The following is an 18,432-nucleotide window of genomic DNA, read 5'->3' as shown; positions in this document are numbered from 1 at the left end:
TAGAACAGCTTTGCTTGTTGTTCACAATATTTATCAACTCTATCAAGTGCAGAGCTGATTTGGTGCAATGACGTCCTAACACTAACTGCTTACTGAATCTGAAAGACGTGTGTGTTATCCACTGAATTATATATAAACTGTTTAGAAGCGTAGATTTTTTTGTAAGGTGTTTCTGTTGTAAAAGATAGCAAGAATTAATCTTTTAAGTTCTATGGCTGATGACCTAGAATACCAAATACTATTTCTGTTCTCTAACTGGATGCCTAGTTTTTTCCTTTCCTAAATTGAATTATTTGTCATAGATATGTTTTAAGTAAACAAAGTCTTAATTACAGGCCTGAAATCTCCAGAATGTCTCCTTAATGTACTATTATGATGTGAACAAAATCAATGAGATGAAATAAAAATACAATGCAGAAAGTGTTAAAAAACCCACCCATGAATAATTTCTCTATAGCCCAGGCAGCTCCATTGTAGTCTCACATCAGATTCAGATGGTGCCAAATCAACCGTAGTTCAATTTGGTTTACAATGTGCTCTCCCACGTGAATTGTTTTTACTTCTTTAATGAGAACATAAGCTTATGCTGCCATGATTTCTGTTTCCTATAGAGAATTTCAGCAACTTTTATTGTTTGCAAGGAGGAAAACTAAAGCAGTGGTTCAAAACCAGTTTTCTATTTTCTATGACTACTTAGGAAAATTATGTTTTACTCTCTAGCAAAGAGCATTCTGATTGCTGCTGTAAGTGACCTGCAGCAAAACTGGACGGGCCTTGCTTCCCTCCTCATCTATCACACCTTGCCTTTTTTATTTATACCAAAGTTATCATGCAGTTATTAAAACTTAAGTGAAAAAAGACATGAAAGAAGACAATAGTTTACATGAACCACAAAACAACAATGTAGCATCAAATACTTCATAATGAAACAATACTAATACAGCTGTACTGAATGACTCATAGAATCATAGAATCATAGATTCATAAATTCATAGAATGGTTTGGGTTGGAAGGGACCTTTAGAGGTCATCTAGTCCAATCCCCCTGCACTGAGCAGGGACATCTTTAGATCAGGTTGCTCAGAGTCCCGTGCAGCCTGACCTTGAATGTTTCTAGGGATGGGGCATCCACAGCCTCTCTGGGTAAACTACTCTAGTGTTTCACCACCCTCGTCATAAAAAATTCCTTCCATATATCTAGTCTGAATCTATCCTCCTTTAGTTTAAAACCATTACCCCCTGTCCTGTCACAATAGGCCTTACTAAAGAGGTTGCCCCCATCCTTCCTGTAGTCCCCGTTTAAGTACCGGAAGGCTGCAATAAGGTCTCCCCGCAGCCTTCTCTTCTCCAGGCTGAACGACCCCAACTCTCCCAGCCTTTCTTCACAGGAGAGGTGCTCCAGCCCTCGGATCATTTTTGTGGCCTCCTCTGGACCCGCTTCAACAGTTCCATGTCCTGTATGCAAGTGACATATATCCTTGTAACACATTAGTGGAATGCATACCTTTCATAAACTGGTAACTGCAAGCTTCAGTTTATAGGACACAGTCTATTTTCATGTGTCAGAGTTCATGAGACTTTCCCTTGAAGGTTACTGAATTAAACCAGCATTAAAAGAAGTGCTAATCTGGTAGAATAAAATTTGTGTTGTTCTGATGCTTAGAGGTATACTGAAACTTGTGTTTTTCTGAGCACACAAACCATTAGTATTAAAAAAAAAATCACATTCTAACATTAAACTGGGTAAGCCAAGAGTTAGCCACAAGTTTATGATAATGTGACATCACAGTACTGAGAAGTGGATGCTTTTCTAAGAGTATAAGTTGTAATACAGAAACCAAGAAACATTCTAAAAAAGAGAAAAATATCTATAGCTTTATCAGCCACCATGTTAAGAATCACATTAATGAAAGCACAGGTTTTATCCTTCTGTCACCCTCCCTTTCTGTGTCACTTCTTTTCAATCAACTGTATCCAAACAGATGGCATAACCGGGATGTATACTGGGTAAGAGTATAAAACACTTATTCAATAGCTGATACACAGACGAGACAGGCAGGACTAACAAGCTATTAGGTTAAAAGTTAATTTCATCACTCTCTGATGAGATATTGCAGTCCTTTTTGGTCAGGCAGCCAATGAAGGGCTTCAAACAGGTTGATCCATTTTGTGGGTTAGATGCTTTTCTGACTCCCTTAGGATTTTTATTTTGAATCCTTGAGCTACTATTATTAGCATCTAAATATTTGCTATTACTGTCTAAAATATCCTATTTTTATCTGCGTTTTTACTTCTGTTATTTTGCATGGCTCTAGCTTGTATACTTTTTCTCTGCTTTTTCTCATCTCTATCTTCTAAGAAGTCCAAGCTAAAGTTAGACAGCTGCACTGTGTCCAAACCACATTTTGGATCACAGACAGCTGAAGCCCTGGGTGGAGGATTACAAGATCAACATACTTGCTTCAGATATTGAAGATCTGTTGGCAACACACACAGCTCTACCTGTGGTAGTTCCAATAGTTTGATTACAATGACTGTGTCGGAAAAGAAATCCTTGTTTTCCTTGAGTACTTATTATTTCTCTAGAAATACTACCCACTGGGTAACCCCATTTCTTTGTGGCATTTATTTCATGCTGTGAAGTAATGAAATAGTGATGAAAGATCCAGTTTATGTTACGATGGCTCCACAGAACAAAGAATACAGGACATTTGGTGCCACTCTTACCACGACTCATCACAAAGGAAAGAGTATGAGCAGATCTATAATGAATAGATATGATTAAATAGGGCATGAACAAATGCAAAAAATAGTGAAGCACACTACGGTAAAATGATACATCTCAATACTCTTCAGTAGTCTAAGGAAGAAAAACAATTTAATGAAAAAATTATATATTTTAAATTATTATTTTTATTTTTCCTTCTCTTCCATTAGTTCTTTAGCATATAAATGTTAATTTAATGCACTATTGTGCCCTAAGAAAAAATATGCAGCTGAATCTGTTGTAATTATTGCCATCCACAGGAAATATTTTAATATCTCATTTTCATTGTTCTGTTTGTAAAATACGATGAAGCCTATACTTCTTCATCAAAAAAATATTTTCCTTTAGAACAACTTGGTCTCTTAAAATTAAACCCTCTGTTCTGTTACTTCTCTATCCCTTTAGGGCACCCCCTCACCATAAAATCCTGTACTAATGAGGGTGTAAAGTGCTTTTTGTAGTCAGTAGGGCAAAAGACTGGGAAGGGGGTATCCTGTACTCATAGCAATGTCAAAGGTCTTGTGAACACAGAAGCATACCTCACCTTTTTTTCTCTGGCTGGGCATCTTTTCCCTCTTCTTTGCTGAGATGCAAGATTCCCCATAGTAGAGAACATTTTTCATTACATAGCTGAGTTCCCATTGCACTCAGCGCCAAACAAATGTTTTTCTGCCTTTTAAGAAGTACAAGTGTCCAGGCATTCAAAGGACCAAGTATTCATCTACTCTTTAGCTTTTCAAAATTTACGATCTTACAGCTATTATATAATTTTGACATAGATAATAATTAAGGATATTCTTTTAGTTGCGTAAAAAACATTATCTATGTGGTAAGATATAGTGACAATGTAAAAATTAAAAGCAATCAAAAGGCAAATAATACAAAGTGTAAAAAAGGCATCATGATACAGAAAATGCTTTAAACATAAATAAGTAAACGTGTTTATCAGGGAAATATTGGGAACAAGACACCATTCCATCTCATACAGAAAATGGACTGAAGGAATATCTAACTAGTAATTCCAAATATCTTCACAAAAGCAAGAAAATTAGTTATGGATACAAATAAGTAAACTAGAACAGCAATTTTCAATCTTTTAGGTTTGTGGGCCATTATTATGATGATTATGATTATGATTATCATGTATTGGTTACTCCTATATGCAACTATAAGCTTGGTTATTTTCTTAATTACCTTTGCAGACTACATAAATATATTCCAGGAATCTCCAAAAGCATTGTGGATCATGGATTGAATAAAACAGTGTATGAATATTCATAAAGTAATCTCCTTTGGCTGGGTTCCACATGAAGCCTCCAGAAAGTCCACTTTAACACTTATATGTCTATCTGTGCTGGTTTTGACTGGGATAGAGTTAACCTTCTTCATAGTAGCTAGTATGGGCTGTGTTTGGGATTTGTGATGAAAACAGTGTTTGATAATGGAGGGAAGATTTCGTTACTGCTGAGCAGTGCTTACACAGAGTCAAGGCCTTTTCTGCTCCTCACACCTCCCCACCAGCGAGTGGGCTGGGGGTGCACAAGAAGCTGGGAGGGGACACAGCCAGGACAGCTGACCCCAAATGACCAAAGGGATATCCCATACCATATGACGTCATGCTCAGCATATAAAGCTGGGGGAAGAAGAAGGAAGGAGGGGACGTTCTGAGTGATGGCGTTTGTCTTCCCAAGTAACCGTTACGCGTGATGGAGCCCTGCTTTTCTGGAGATGGCTGAACACCTGCCTGCCCATGGGAAGTAGTGATTGAATTCCTTGTTTTGTTTTGCTTGTGTGCACAGCTTTTGCTTTACTTATTAAACTGTCTTTATCTCAACCCATGAGTTACCTCCCTTTCACTCTTCTGATTCTCTCCCCCATCCCACGGTGGGGGAAGTGAGTGAGAATCTGTGTGGTGCTTAGCTGATGGCTGGAGTTAAATGACAACAACATCTTTATGGTATTTAGAATAAGTATTATGCACACATACACAATGACCTAAAATATTAATAAAGGAATGAATTATTGATTGGTGTCCATAACAATAATATGGGAATGAAAGACTCATTGAAAAGATCTCATTCTGGAGTGAGTAATCAAAACAAGCAAGTTCTCAAGGTCTCAGGTAGGATCAGTGTGGAATCAAGAACTATCTTTAATCCAATTATCATCTGTTACAGACATAATATGGAATATACTATGTGATGGACTGATGCCATATGGGCAAAGAACAGTTCATAACAAATAATCACATCCTTATAGTAGCAAACAGAAACAAAAAAAAAAGAGGGAAAAAAAAGATAAAAAGTAAAACTCTTCTTGGATAAACTATGCTTTCTTTTGACATACTTTTCCACACATTTTCCTGTAGATTTTTACATGCTAAAGTCATCCTCTAGTATTTAAGACTGCATGCAATAATCAATGACATCGTTTAAGCCAGTACCAGACATTCAGAATGTGAAAAACAGATTCTTTCCTAATTATATGATTCTATTAAGAACCAGTTTTTAATGTCCTTTAATCTCATTAATTCCATACTTCAATGTATGTTCAACAAATACTTGACAAATAAAACAAGAAATTAATGCTCCATTATAACAAGCACTACATACAAAGTAGCCAGCATTTTCACTCAGTGCAATTTACATCTGTGGCAGAAATTTGAATTATGGAACATGTTAATTTGGATTTGAAACACAGCTCTGACAATTTGAGAAGCAAGAAGCATGCAATATCAGGCAAAGGAAGTCCTACTTCAGTCTTTTAGTTTGTCCCTTTGCCTGTTGATTGTGAGAATAATGGGGTTTTTTCCTGCCCTTCAGTAATTACACACAGTCATCAGTGAAGGTATCTTAAAGGAATCTTTTCAGGAATGATCCACCTGCAATGTTCTGCTTTACAACTCTCTTGGCTGAAAAAGTTGTGTGACAATACTGTATAATGAAATGAGAAGAGACCATAGTTTTCATGTTTTACATCATAAATGCAGTATGGAAAATAGTGTGGCACTGAAAATACTGCAGATAAAGGGTCACCAGACATCTGAAAAAAGAGCAATCCCAATAATAGTGCTAGGTGACTAACTGACTAGGCAGATGATCTATTAATGTGGGTGAGCAAGTCCTCTTCATATTATATCTTCATAGTATCTGTTATGCATGCTTGAAGATATGTAATTCTTAAAAAAAAACCAAACCACAAATAAATAAACAAAATAAAACAAAGAAAACCCCAAACCCATAGAAATAAATTATTATTTTCTCAACAACTTTGGAAAAAAATATATTTGGAAGGAAACAATAGTTACTATGTTTGCAGGACTGCAGGTTCAGAAATTTATTTTTCACTTTACCCACATTAAAGCTAAGCACTGTGCATTATAATATTTCTTTGTGTACCTATAGGTACATATATGAATATAACAACAAGGAATGCCAGGAATTTATGATTCTGATTTACAAATACGATAACCAAATAACTTAGGTGGTTTAGTGGTGGACTTTGCAGTGCCAGGTTAATGATTGGACCTAATGATCTTAAAAGTCTTTTCCAACCTAAATGATACTATGATTCTATGATTCTATTATCAGCTACTCACAGTTTATGTCTTACTAATTGCAAGTGTTGCCCTCATTCTTTGCTCCTAGAAATCTGATTTGTGTATGGCTATACTAAAGTGCATAATTTATTTGCATGAAATCCATCAAATGCTCAAAACTGTGCAGTACCAGTGATCATCCTCTATTTAATCTTCCCTAGTCTCTGTAGTAACTCAGGAAACAGTTGTATTTTTCCTTCAGATAAATACTTTGAAAAAATAAAGTGTTATGGAGTACATATGAAGACTGATGGTCCAAGGGCCTAATTAGACTCCTCTTTTATCATGATAAGATACAACTTAGGCTCACATTTGCAAGCTTGTTTAAATTAATGGATGTTATTTAATATCTTCCACAGTTACAGTTGGAAGGAAAAGTATTTAATCATCCTCTGATATGAATGCTCTATCCATCACATAACATATAAATACAATATCAATACAACATATAAATAAAAGGCCTATTGTGGAGACTTCTACAAATATCTCAGGACATGTTTTGCCTAATTTACTCTTTATTCACATGGTACTGTAGGCTTTAAGGACTACTTAGCTACAAGGTAGGAAAATTGGAATTGGGGAAAAAGTAGATATTTAACAAACATGTAATGTTGATTGAATTTAATTTAGTCATAACATAAACTACACTCAGAGTGTTTTGAAGAGTATGAGTGGGAAGGATTATAAAGGTGAGCATTAAATCCCTATGAAGACCCCATGAAGGTCTTAAGACAATTAGGTAAAAGAAATTTCTGCTTAGCAACTGAGAATTTATACACAGTATATGACAGAGTGGTACACTGGAGAGAAGAAAATAAAGAAAAAGACCTAAAATTAACAGCATTATGTCACCAAATAAATTATAAACAGCACAAGTAGCTTTTCCTCACTCAATTAGTAAAGGTGGCTGTCCTCAGGTAGCATGCAAAATAGCCTATATTGTTTGTCTATTCAATTTCATGTAACCTGGCAACAAATCAAGATATCATATATGAATAGAGTGGTCAGGAGTTTTTCATATCAATACTGCCTTTCCATCTGTAAGTGTTAGTTTAACAAAATGAACAGACGATATTATGCATAAACTATGGCAAAGAAGGTTCAGTTCAGATGAATAACATAGTGGTCAAACTCAAAGGAAAATACCTATTCCTCTTTCTTGTAGAAGGACATTTAAATGAAGTATAATTAATATTTATGTGGTCATTAGTGTAAGTGGTTAACTCCATGTCTCTTCTGGCTGTAGCTCTTTGGTGGGTGGACTTTGGCTGGCTGCCTGATGCCCACCAAGACATTCTCTCACTTCACCTCCTCAACATGACAAACACCTTGAAAATAAATATCTCCACCTCCTCCATGCCCATCCTCCTTTCTCCTACCTTTTATCGCTGAGCATGACATCATAGATCATGGAATATGCCTTTGGTCACTTTGGGTCCACTGTCCTGGCTGTGTCTCTTCCCAATCTCTTGCCCACCCCCAGCCTACTGGCCCTAGGCTGGAGAGACAGCACTGATGCTGTGTGATGCACAGCAGGAACCAAAACATCGGTGTGTTATCAACACTCTTCTAGACACAAGTGCAAAGCACAGCACTATATGAACTGCTATGAAGAAAGCTAACTCCATCCCAGACAGACCCAGTACAAGCTCCAACCAGAGAAATGTGCATTTTGTCAGTATAGATAATGTTTTAATAAAAAAAAAAAAAACCCAAACTATAATTTGTTGCTTGGATTCAGGCAGGTTCCTGTTACACTGAATTAACAGGGGACGTACATTACTGATATATATTTCCAGGACTAGTTGCAGAGAAAAAAGGTAGAATTTTGCTAATGAAACTATAGAGCCTATAGAAAGGAAAATGTAAGATTTAAATATTTATATCAATAAAGTATGTTAAGTGATAAAACATTATTTTTAGATTTTCTCTCCAATAGTATACATAATCTGAAAAAAAATTAAGTCATATTTAACTGATTTTCTTGGAATAATAATTTTAAAAATAAATAATAATGCATGCTCACAAGTTTTTATTGAATGAACTATAATAAGACAAGGTGCACAAATCCAAGCAGCAAAAGCAAGAAGGAGTATGAGCTGATATTCAGCTAATATCTTACTTACTACCAGCATCCGGTATCATGTTAGGAAACTGCACAAAAAATAAGTTTCTCCCTAACATCACATGATAGACATTGGTTGAAAAACATAATAATTGGATGAATATGATTCATTACTCTTAGAACTGTCTGTGGCTTCAAGTCCCAAACACATAAAGTAGGACAGTATACATTACAGTATCATAAAGAAACCTTCGCTATTCATTCATAAAAGCAGAGCTACCATGTTTTTAATTTATGAGTGAATTTGCTATATGTTTCTTTCTCAAAAATATATTACTTGAAATAGTACCAGCCTATGAAGATAAAATTAATTCCAAACTGCATTTAAAAAAATAAAATGTAATGAACTAAGTCAGAACTGAATGAATTTGTTCATATAGTATTTTTATTTTAATAACTGCTATTGACATATAATTTATTTTCTGAAATGTTTTGCCATGATGCTATGTCATATTCCAACGAAATGTGTTATGATATATTTCAATGAAAATCACTGATCCCAACTCTTTTAAGTTTACTATTCTGCTTTATATCTGAATTTTGAAAGTAACCAGTGATAAAAATCGATATTTATTTTCTTTTCAAACTCTGTGTTGAAAAGTTTCTTGTGATGAGGGAAAAAAGAATTTTGACACAAACTACACAGATCAAACATGTATTTCTTCAGAACTGGATTGTATTTCATTTATTTGTATGAAGGAAGATGAACTAGCACCTGAATAAACTTTTCAAAGTCAGACTGTTTTTTCACTATGTCTACAGACAGCATAGAAAAGACGTTAATCAGCTCTTCATAGTTGGCTAATAAATAACTTTAAGTAGTACAGTCTAGTCCCTTCAGCTCCCACTGACATAATCAGTTGGAAGAAATGCCTTCATATTGCCTCCTATGTTAGGCCAGGTTTATTTTAAGGTTGAGCTAAACAGCACATCTGATCCTTGAATTTTCACCTCCAAAACATGACAAAAGCCTGAGGAGTGTGAGCGGGCTGCACTACTTGAGAAAGATTTTGCCTCATTTCCAAATATAAGCAATAACAATCAATGAACATTCAGAGGATTATTAACATCTTATTTCACCTTAAAAATTACATTATATTTACACTAACTATGTAGATTTTTCAGAGCCAACAAATAACTCTCATTCTGTAGGTTCCAGCATGTCCACATATTGGACCACATACTATGGGAAACAGTAGTAAAGTAAATGAGAAACTGGCTTTGGTAAGGGAAATTGTTAAAGGAAAGATTAATTTTATCATTTGCTTTCATCTTAAAATGAATTTATTATCCTGCAGAAATAGGTTTGTCATCTAAAAGTTTTCATTTCAGAAATCTCATCCAAAGTCTATCAATATCGTGGCCACAAAAATACACAAAAACTATATAATAATGAACTTGATTTTTCCCTTTATATTGTATTTTCTAAGACAAATGTAAAGTTAAGACTAAACACACTCTGGCAGATTTTAGAGAGTTCAAGCATATGTGTTACCTGTTAAATTAAACTGGAGAGAAAAGGTGAAAAGATGCACTCCAAGAGTGATATTCTCTTCAAAATCTTATTGACACCAGATGTTAGTTTTACCATAAAAGCCTTTTTGTGTCTTTGTTTGTTTATTTCTTTTTGCAGAAGGAGTAGGAAGTTGCATTTGTCCAGCAGTGGAACCAGCATGTTGTTTTAGACAAGGAGAGAAGTAAATAAAGGAGAAAAAAAAAAAAAGCCTTGGGGCGAGTTTTAATATACAAAAGCAAAGAGTTACAGCCATCTGGCATTTTGACAGAATGGATCAACTACCCTCCTGTAGCTCCTTCTTTCTTTTTAATCTGCAAGGTTAACTGCTGGCCTGCCTTGCAGGTATTTGTAGTGAAAACACAGGTTTCTCTCTGCTGAGTATGCTGTATGTTTACTTGACTTAAAACAAAAATCTTGAACAGCTTCACTGTCTGTTTAGATCACTGAACGTTACTAACGTTGGTCCAAGCCTGCAGTCTTCTCTCATACAAAACTCCACTGAATTTAAAGGGATTTTGTGTAAGAACAGTGGGATCAGCTTCATATTTGCATTCTGTCTTTATGAGATAAGAAGTGTTCACGAACTGGTTTAATGGGAAATATTAAACTACTATTATGTGATTGCATGGGCTTTCTTTTGCAAGACAGAAGGATTATTCTATCTTCAGCTAAAGCAAATTCTACAGGCATTTTGTTGACACATAGCACACTGAATAGTAGTCAGTAATTTGTTTATGTTACAATGGCTGGTTTCCACTGAAAAAAATAATAGTCACTACTAAAACAACAAAAAAAGCTATGTTTTTGGGTGGTTCATTTTTGCTGCACACAGAAAAGTAATATATATGTAACAGCATTTGTTACCTGCAGGTCATTTAGCTCTCAGTGCCCACACAGTTCCCTTAGGCTCCCTCTTGGTAGAGGAGTTCTTGAACAACACAACCACAAAATTCTTCATGATGAGAATGGTTACAGCAACATATAATATATCTTCCCTTGTGCACACTGTGTTATCTATAGGAAGACAGAAGTATCATTTGCCTGGAAGACAAAACCAATTTGTTCACAAAAATCCAAGGAATACAAGCTCTGTTAGATGTCTTAAAACTCAGAAGTAGCTTAATTCTGTTTTTCTTTTATAATGGCAGCAAGATTTCCAAATTCCATTTACATTAAGATGTCTCTAAATGTAGTAGTCAAAAGAATTTAGATTTTGGTTACTTTGTTGTGTTAGTTTTGTTTTTGTTTTTATGTTTGATGTTTCCTTACAATTATTAGAGCACTGGAAAAAAGATGTTAATATAAATTAATATGTACCCACAATCTCCAAAGGCTAGTATTTCTTAGGTTTTCAAGGTTGTTTTCTGGAAGCTGGTAATGGATGAGATTTTTTAAATTTAGCAGCAACATTTTTCAATTGACACCTGGTTTCCTAAAGAGTGCATTACAAGATATTTTTGAATTGGCACAGAGACTTATAAAATAATATATATGGGAGTGTAGGTGGTGAAACTGACATAGTTGTTCTAAACTGAAATATATAAGAAAGAAACAACTCTATTCTTTTAATAGAATTGTAGCTGAAACAGAAAATGTCAAAGTGTCTTTGCTTAACTGGGCTGATATAATAATCAAGATATGAGAATAATCAGGAAACATGCAGGGACTTGAAACTGCTTTTAAAAAATAGAGGAAACGGCACTATAACTAAATACTAGCACTAGGAAGAAAGGTAAACTAGGAAAACAAAAATCATCACAGATCATTAAGGCCTTTAGCCTTCAATGAAAGAAAACTTGCTCAAAATGTCTAACAAAATGAAGACATTTCATTCTCAGAAGATTTTAAAATGCATTTTTATAATTATGGAAGCTAAGGGTTGTTTGTTTGGGTTTTTTATTGATATTTTATATTCCCTGTGCTACTTAGGCGTATCGAATTAGTGTTAACATGAAAAGATGTTTAAGTCAGCTTCCTTCATTATTCTAGCATACATTTGACTTAGAAAGTGGAGAAGTAATCTGAAGTAACATCCATTTCCTGTGCTTTTTGAAATGTGCAGTCACGTCCACAGGAGTTTTGCAGCAGACCATAATCAGAAGGGACATTCCAACCTAAATGCCAGAGGCAAAAACTCACAAATTCTGCTGAAGAATATACATAGTGCCTTCCTCCTCCCCCCACACTGAGCCACAGCTCCCGCAGTGACCAGGAAATTAAGTAAAGGTGCAATCACGGACCCAAGGAACTCACAGTTCAGATTTTGTCTGTTACTGCCATTTTAAAGGAGTATTTGCAGTTCTAGGATTCATGTGGAAGAAATCAGACACAAGGGAAGAGGAAATTAATTACACATCCCTGATTCAAAGGTATTTGGATAATAAGAACAGCATTTTTCCTGTGTTCATGTCTACATATCTGTATGTGAGTATGCACCTCACATTTGCCCTTTCCTCTACAAAGGACACTGCTAGAATAATGGAAGAAATTGAGCTAAGCATTGTTTTTTTCTTTTTATTTTATTATCAAGTGGGTTAAGAAAGTGGAACTGCAGATATAAAAGCATTATACATTTTTTGGGAAAAAAAGCTTTACCTGAGGATCAAAAAGAATTGGTGTTATGTATCTATAGAAAGTAATGGAGCAGAAATGTGGAGTTGGTTGTGGATTTTCTTTTTTTTTTTTAATACATCTTTTATCAGAAAATTCCAAATCTTTGCAAGAAAACTTTTCCAAGAAAATTTGAGCAAAGGTTAAATTGATATTAGATTCATTAAATGTGGGATTGCTTTTCTGGGTGAGAAAAGACTCCCATTGTAACAAAGCAATAATGAGATCAACAAACTAAGGCATTCAAGTACAGCATATGAAAATATGGTTCAAGTTCTTATGCTGTTTGATTGGAACTGTCTTGCACCTTCTACTTTGCAGTTTATGAACTTCTTTTAGCCAAGACCACACTGGCAGTGCCAAATGTGCTGCTTGTTTTCACTTTGGCCCTCCAAAATTCCTTCCTCTATCTGAGGAAGCCACCCTAGCAAGTTCCACTGCAATCAAACAGTGCTCTGCCTGATTTCAAGTAAAGGTGTGAAACTATCTTTCCTGTCACTGTTATTTTCCTTGGATGTAGGACATAATTCGTGTTGTCCAACCATCACTATTTACATAACATACAGTCTTATATTTTTGCACTCTGAATATGTGTAATTTATTTTCCTTGCAACTGTTCTTCTTTCTTTAGTAGTTGACTTCTCTGGGAACTTCCCTATCCCTCTGTGATGTGACATGACATTGATCAGCATGTGTGGGAAATTTGGGGAAGTTACAATTCTTCTTTCTTGCCAGTCCCCACATGCCTGGCTTTAGGCCAGAAAAAAGGAAAACAAACAAATAAAAACGTCTTTAAAAGCAAAAAAGAAAATAATATGCTTCTTATATGGGGGCACTGTCATATTATTAATATGAGACATAAAATTATTTCAAAATTAACTGCATGGTTTTCTAGTGCTTCAGTTTTCCAAATGTTCTGTACCTAACAAATCTAATTTGTTGAACTTACCTTTGAAATTGAGAAAGGACTGCCTTTTTCCAGTGCTAAAAATGACTAAATATGCTGATATTATGCATCTATAACACGGGCTTGGTGTTTTCTTGGGACTAAGGAATTTAATTTGTTTGGATTTTAGGTTAAACTCAGTCATGACTCTGCTGAAAAATGTCATATTTCACAGTTGAAAAAATACAGATAGTGTAGCATACCCAACCCAATCAAGTTGTTGTTCAAAGCACTGGATGGTACCTTTCTTTCCTTCTGTACATGCATTGCATGTATATTTGCACTCTTTCCATTTCCCACTATCTGTCCCTCAAACAAACACTTCTTAATTTTTGAGCAGACAAGGTGAGGGATATGAGTGTTTTAGGCTGTATAGCTCGAAGCTATAATTTCATCCTTTAATTAGTTTCAGGAAATCTAATAGGGAAATTCACAGAATATTGAATATTCTAGTGTACCTGTCCTCCTTGCTGGGTATAATGAAAGGCTGATTTACAACTGAAACCGGAGTTTTGTAATAGAAGAAGAGCAACTCGATATGAGTAGTTAGTAGAAGAGGATAAATAAGGTTTTGGTATTCAGCAAAACTTTTACTTCCTATACTACTAAAGTGACTGAAATGAAGCTCTGATTTGATCTTTCATAGGTTACTTGGAAAAGTGATCTGTGAATTCACACCTGACTAGTGGTGGACACACAGACATTTTTCTTAAGCACTGACGCTTTCATAGTCATTTATTTGCTGCTCAACAGGCTGTTCAGAGATGCTGTTGGCGTACCAGCGCACCAGTCAACTCTGCAGTTTAAGGAAAATACAGAAGTGCCTGCCATTAATTTCAGGAGAAAAAGGCAGACTTAGCACTGTTGCTTCATTCAGCCTCCAGTTAAATTCTACTGTAATCTTATTGTGTTATTACCATTGAATCATATTTCTAACCCAATGGAGTTACAGTAAGTAGATTTTATGCACACTTCTATGTTGAAAAGATAGTCAAGAGCTTTTGTAAGACATAAATCCCTAAAAGCTGCCTGGGATAATTTTATATTTGCATACCTAGAACTTCAAGTGTGAGTTTAGAAACTGAACTACTACTTTTGCTACTTCAGCTACAGGTACAGTTGCAAACACAAAAGTAAAACATGACAGTAAAGAGTCATTGGCATGATGAGTTCCTGGAGAAAAATGTAAAGTATTTGCAATAGCATGGAATGTAGGAGCCATATTAGTAAATAGATTATGCAGAATTTGTACACTATGGCTGGGAACAACGGGATTGTTTGGGTTAATTAATGTCTTATATGACAATGAACTGATGTTTACAGAATGGCTAATAACTCCAAAGAAAGTAATGGAACAAACTGACAGAATGTTAACTCTTCTCCAGTACTGTGAAGTGGCTAGAATTGTTACTTGGTTTCTCTCACAATATAGTCAGAAACTGTTTTAATATCTGAAATAACATTCTTACTATCCTCCTACACCTGCTTTGTGAAAGAACACCAGCTGAATTGAGAGAACTGATCTGCTTGATGGTATTCAGAACTAAAGGGTACCATTTAATCAAAGGTGGTGGTCTTTAGAATAATAGGGAACATTGAGAAAAGGATTTTCTGCTCTTCAGAAATATTACAGAAAAGCAAACCCAGGTTTTTGTGCGATGATTCTGCTATAATAATATGACTGTTGCCTCACTGGAGATCAGGAGGGACTACAGCTGTGTCAGTCTATATTTATGACTTTTTACAGGTTGCTTCTTTCAGTATTCAGTGAGAGAGAAACTCTTTCCTTTTGTAGGTTAACATCATCTTGTTTCGGTACGTTTTCTTTTTTCCTTAACTTTAAGCCACTGACACAGTAGGTGGTTGAGCCAACTGAAACAGAGCTGTGTGTGTTCTCTCATGTACTTAGGCAGACATTTACCATAGTCCTCAGATCTCACAGCTCAACTATGAGACTCATTTTTTTGCCTCTGCTAAGGAAAACCTTTTACCAGGAAAAAAAAAAAAAACCAAACAAACCAGCCAACCAGTATTGCTCTAGTTAACTTTATAGGTAGCTGTAACTAACAAGTGCCATCTTTTTGTTACTGGTTATGACTGCTGACATCTCTGTGGTTTTTAGTTTTGAGAAGTCCTCGAATAGAGAAGGGACTTTCTCTCTGGTATTGCTACTAATAAACTTTAAAACAAGTGTAAAGAAAAAGATTTTGAGTTATGTATTAAAAATTTTAAGTTACAACATAGAGTAGATAGATGAAAGGGGTAAAAGGTTTCATAAAACAGTGGTAATAAGAATTTTTTTTACAGCACATTATTAGATGCTTGTTATTTATTTTCATCTTGATCATGTCAGTAATGAATAAGGCTTTCTACAAACCTGAAGTGAACAGTTTTGCATGTAAACACCTAAAATGTCCTGTAACAATATTTTTTGTGGTGATTATGATGTTTGTTAATGTAAGAATAAATTAAAGTGATTTACTTAAGGACAAATTAAAAAAAAAAAAGCTAATGGAATGATTTAGGGAGATATATATTTCTACCTTTCTATGTCCTGGTTCAAGAACCTCTAGAAATGACATTAAAAAAAAAAAAAAAAGTAAAGGTTTTTTTATTTCATATAACCTGAATTTGGAATTTAAAATATTTTTCTTTTTAGATGTATTTATCCAAGTTAAAACAACATCAATATTTATATCATTGATTAAATAACCCAGCAATATCTTCCTCGTTGTTCTGAGTGGCCCTATTTATCTTCCAGCTTGGCTTCTCTTCAAATGATAGATGTAAATAAATCAGTAAACAAATATTCTCGGGATATAGCATACTTGTCTGGCTTGGAATATATGTGGTGTAAATCCCAGTAGGAGACAGAGCGGTGGCACAGCTATTGCAAGGCAGGAAAAGCAAGGAATGTTTCTGCCTTTCACCTCCCGGTGCATATTGCTTTGGACACCAGTTTTGGTCAGATTTCTTTTTCTTAACCTAGGTATGACTAATGGTCTTAGAAGCTATTATTAGGACTAACCTATATAGAATAAAAGTTTTAGTGAGTCAAGTAATGTGTCACATCTATAAAATGTTTATGAATAAAGCATGTTTATTTTTTCCCTGCATTAGGTAGATACTAAACATTTCCTTACTCTCAACAGACAAAGGTTACATGGCAGCTGAAAGCTGAAAACTTTTCTGGAATGATTTTGCTTTCCCTTTTGCCAGGTACTGAAGAAAGCCATATACAGAGAGAGACCCTGGCTTCTTGTTCTAACCACTTGTCCTCAGCAGTCCAAAATCAGATGCTGAACCATTCAGCTGTTGCTGCAATATGCCCAGAAAAACCACAAAATATGGGACATTTCCAATATTCTCATATATTTCAGAGCATCATCCTGGCTTGAACTTTAACAGCTACAGTATGTGTCTATGTTTTAACTCAGGCCTCCTGTTGATGTATCGAATTTGTTTTAAAAAAAATATCATCTTGTTAATACATCTAAGTAATGCTGATTTTTTTTTCCTTTTTTTACTTTCAGGTGCACTTATTTATTTATTGTTTATTTGTTTGTTCATTTTAGAGGCTCAGTAATATAATGGTACACAAACTGTCTGTCCAAGGTGATATTCTGAACAAGTGAAAGCCAAGTACATCACTGGCCCAAAACAAAGCTGTCATTCACCACAATCTGGGAAGGAGGCAAAGCCTAATTCCCATTTTAATTAACTATTAAATGCAATTCAGAAGTCTGGATAGAAATTCACAATGCAATGACAGCTGGTTGACTGCTGCTAGGATATATCTAGTATCATTTGTTCTCCATAATACTTTGCTTTTTTAATAATAATGGAAAAAAATCCTTAGTGGAAGAAAGTATTCACCAGCTGTTCCTTTCACAACTTAAATAAAAATGAAAGGCAAAAACACATGACGAGTTTAAATTAATCCCAGGTGGCAGAGGAGATGTTTAATGACAGGTGAAACTCCAGCTTTATCATTTTTCTGCACCTCAGCAATGAGACAATTTGAAATGGTATGTTTCTGTGGTACCGTGAACACCTCTAGCCCTTTAACTAAAGTGTGAGGAAAACACAGCTTGAAGAGATCTTTCACTGTGAATAGAGGAGAGGAGAAAGTGGAGGTGGGGGGGAGGAGAGATTTCTCCTGAGAACACTGATCAAAAGAGCTGGAGTGCTTTGGTCCTTGAAGAGCATTCCAGTTGGAGAACCAAGGGCCAAGTTGATTATTTTATAGCTGACAGACTGAAGTTAAGTCAGTGAATGCAAAACATACAGAAAAGTATTCATGCAGATACATATATACTTTCCCATAAACTTGAAATAAGATATACAATAAAGGGGATTTTAAAATGGGAGAAGGTCATACTCATATAGACTTGTAAGAAAAGTGCTTATAAGGAAATGTGTGTAATAAAAAGTCATAAAATACAGTAAAAGGTTTTTTAAAAGTCTAGTGCATCAATAGTTTAATGTGATGGCTCTTTTTAAATGTAAAGAAACGAAGGCCAAACTGAGCTATTATAAGTAGGACTGTTTGTAAGTATGATTAACTAACTCACTTGAGTTTTTTCTCTCATAATTTCTGTGGTAACCTGTTTTAATTGGCATTCTATGAAACTAATGGAATATTATGTCGCACAGTAAGTTTTAGTGGATCCATCCAATACATTTGACACTACTTACCTTGTGAAAGTGAATTGAGATCCCCAGTAATGAAGTACAATGTTGCGTATATTTCTTTTCTGAGTAGCTTGGTTACTGGTTTGGCTCAATTTTTATTATTTTTCTTATATAAGCAAAATGGAAGTTTAGCAAGTCAGCTCATGTAATTGAATTGATTAGTCGTCTTCTTGTTT

The sequence above is a fragment of the Phalacrocorax aristotelis genome, chromosome 1 (assembly GCF_949628215.1).
Source record: "Phalacrocorax aristotelis chromosome 1, bGulAri2.1, whole genome shotgun sequence".
Classification (NCBI taxonomy): Eukaryota; Metazoa; Chordata; class Aves; order Suliformes; family Phalacrocoracidae; genus Phalacrocorax; species Phalacrocorax aristotelis.
Note: the sequence above shows the minus strand (reverse complement) of the source record.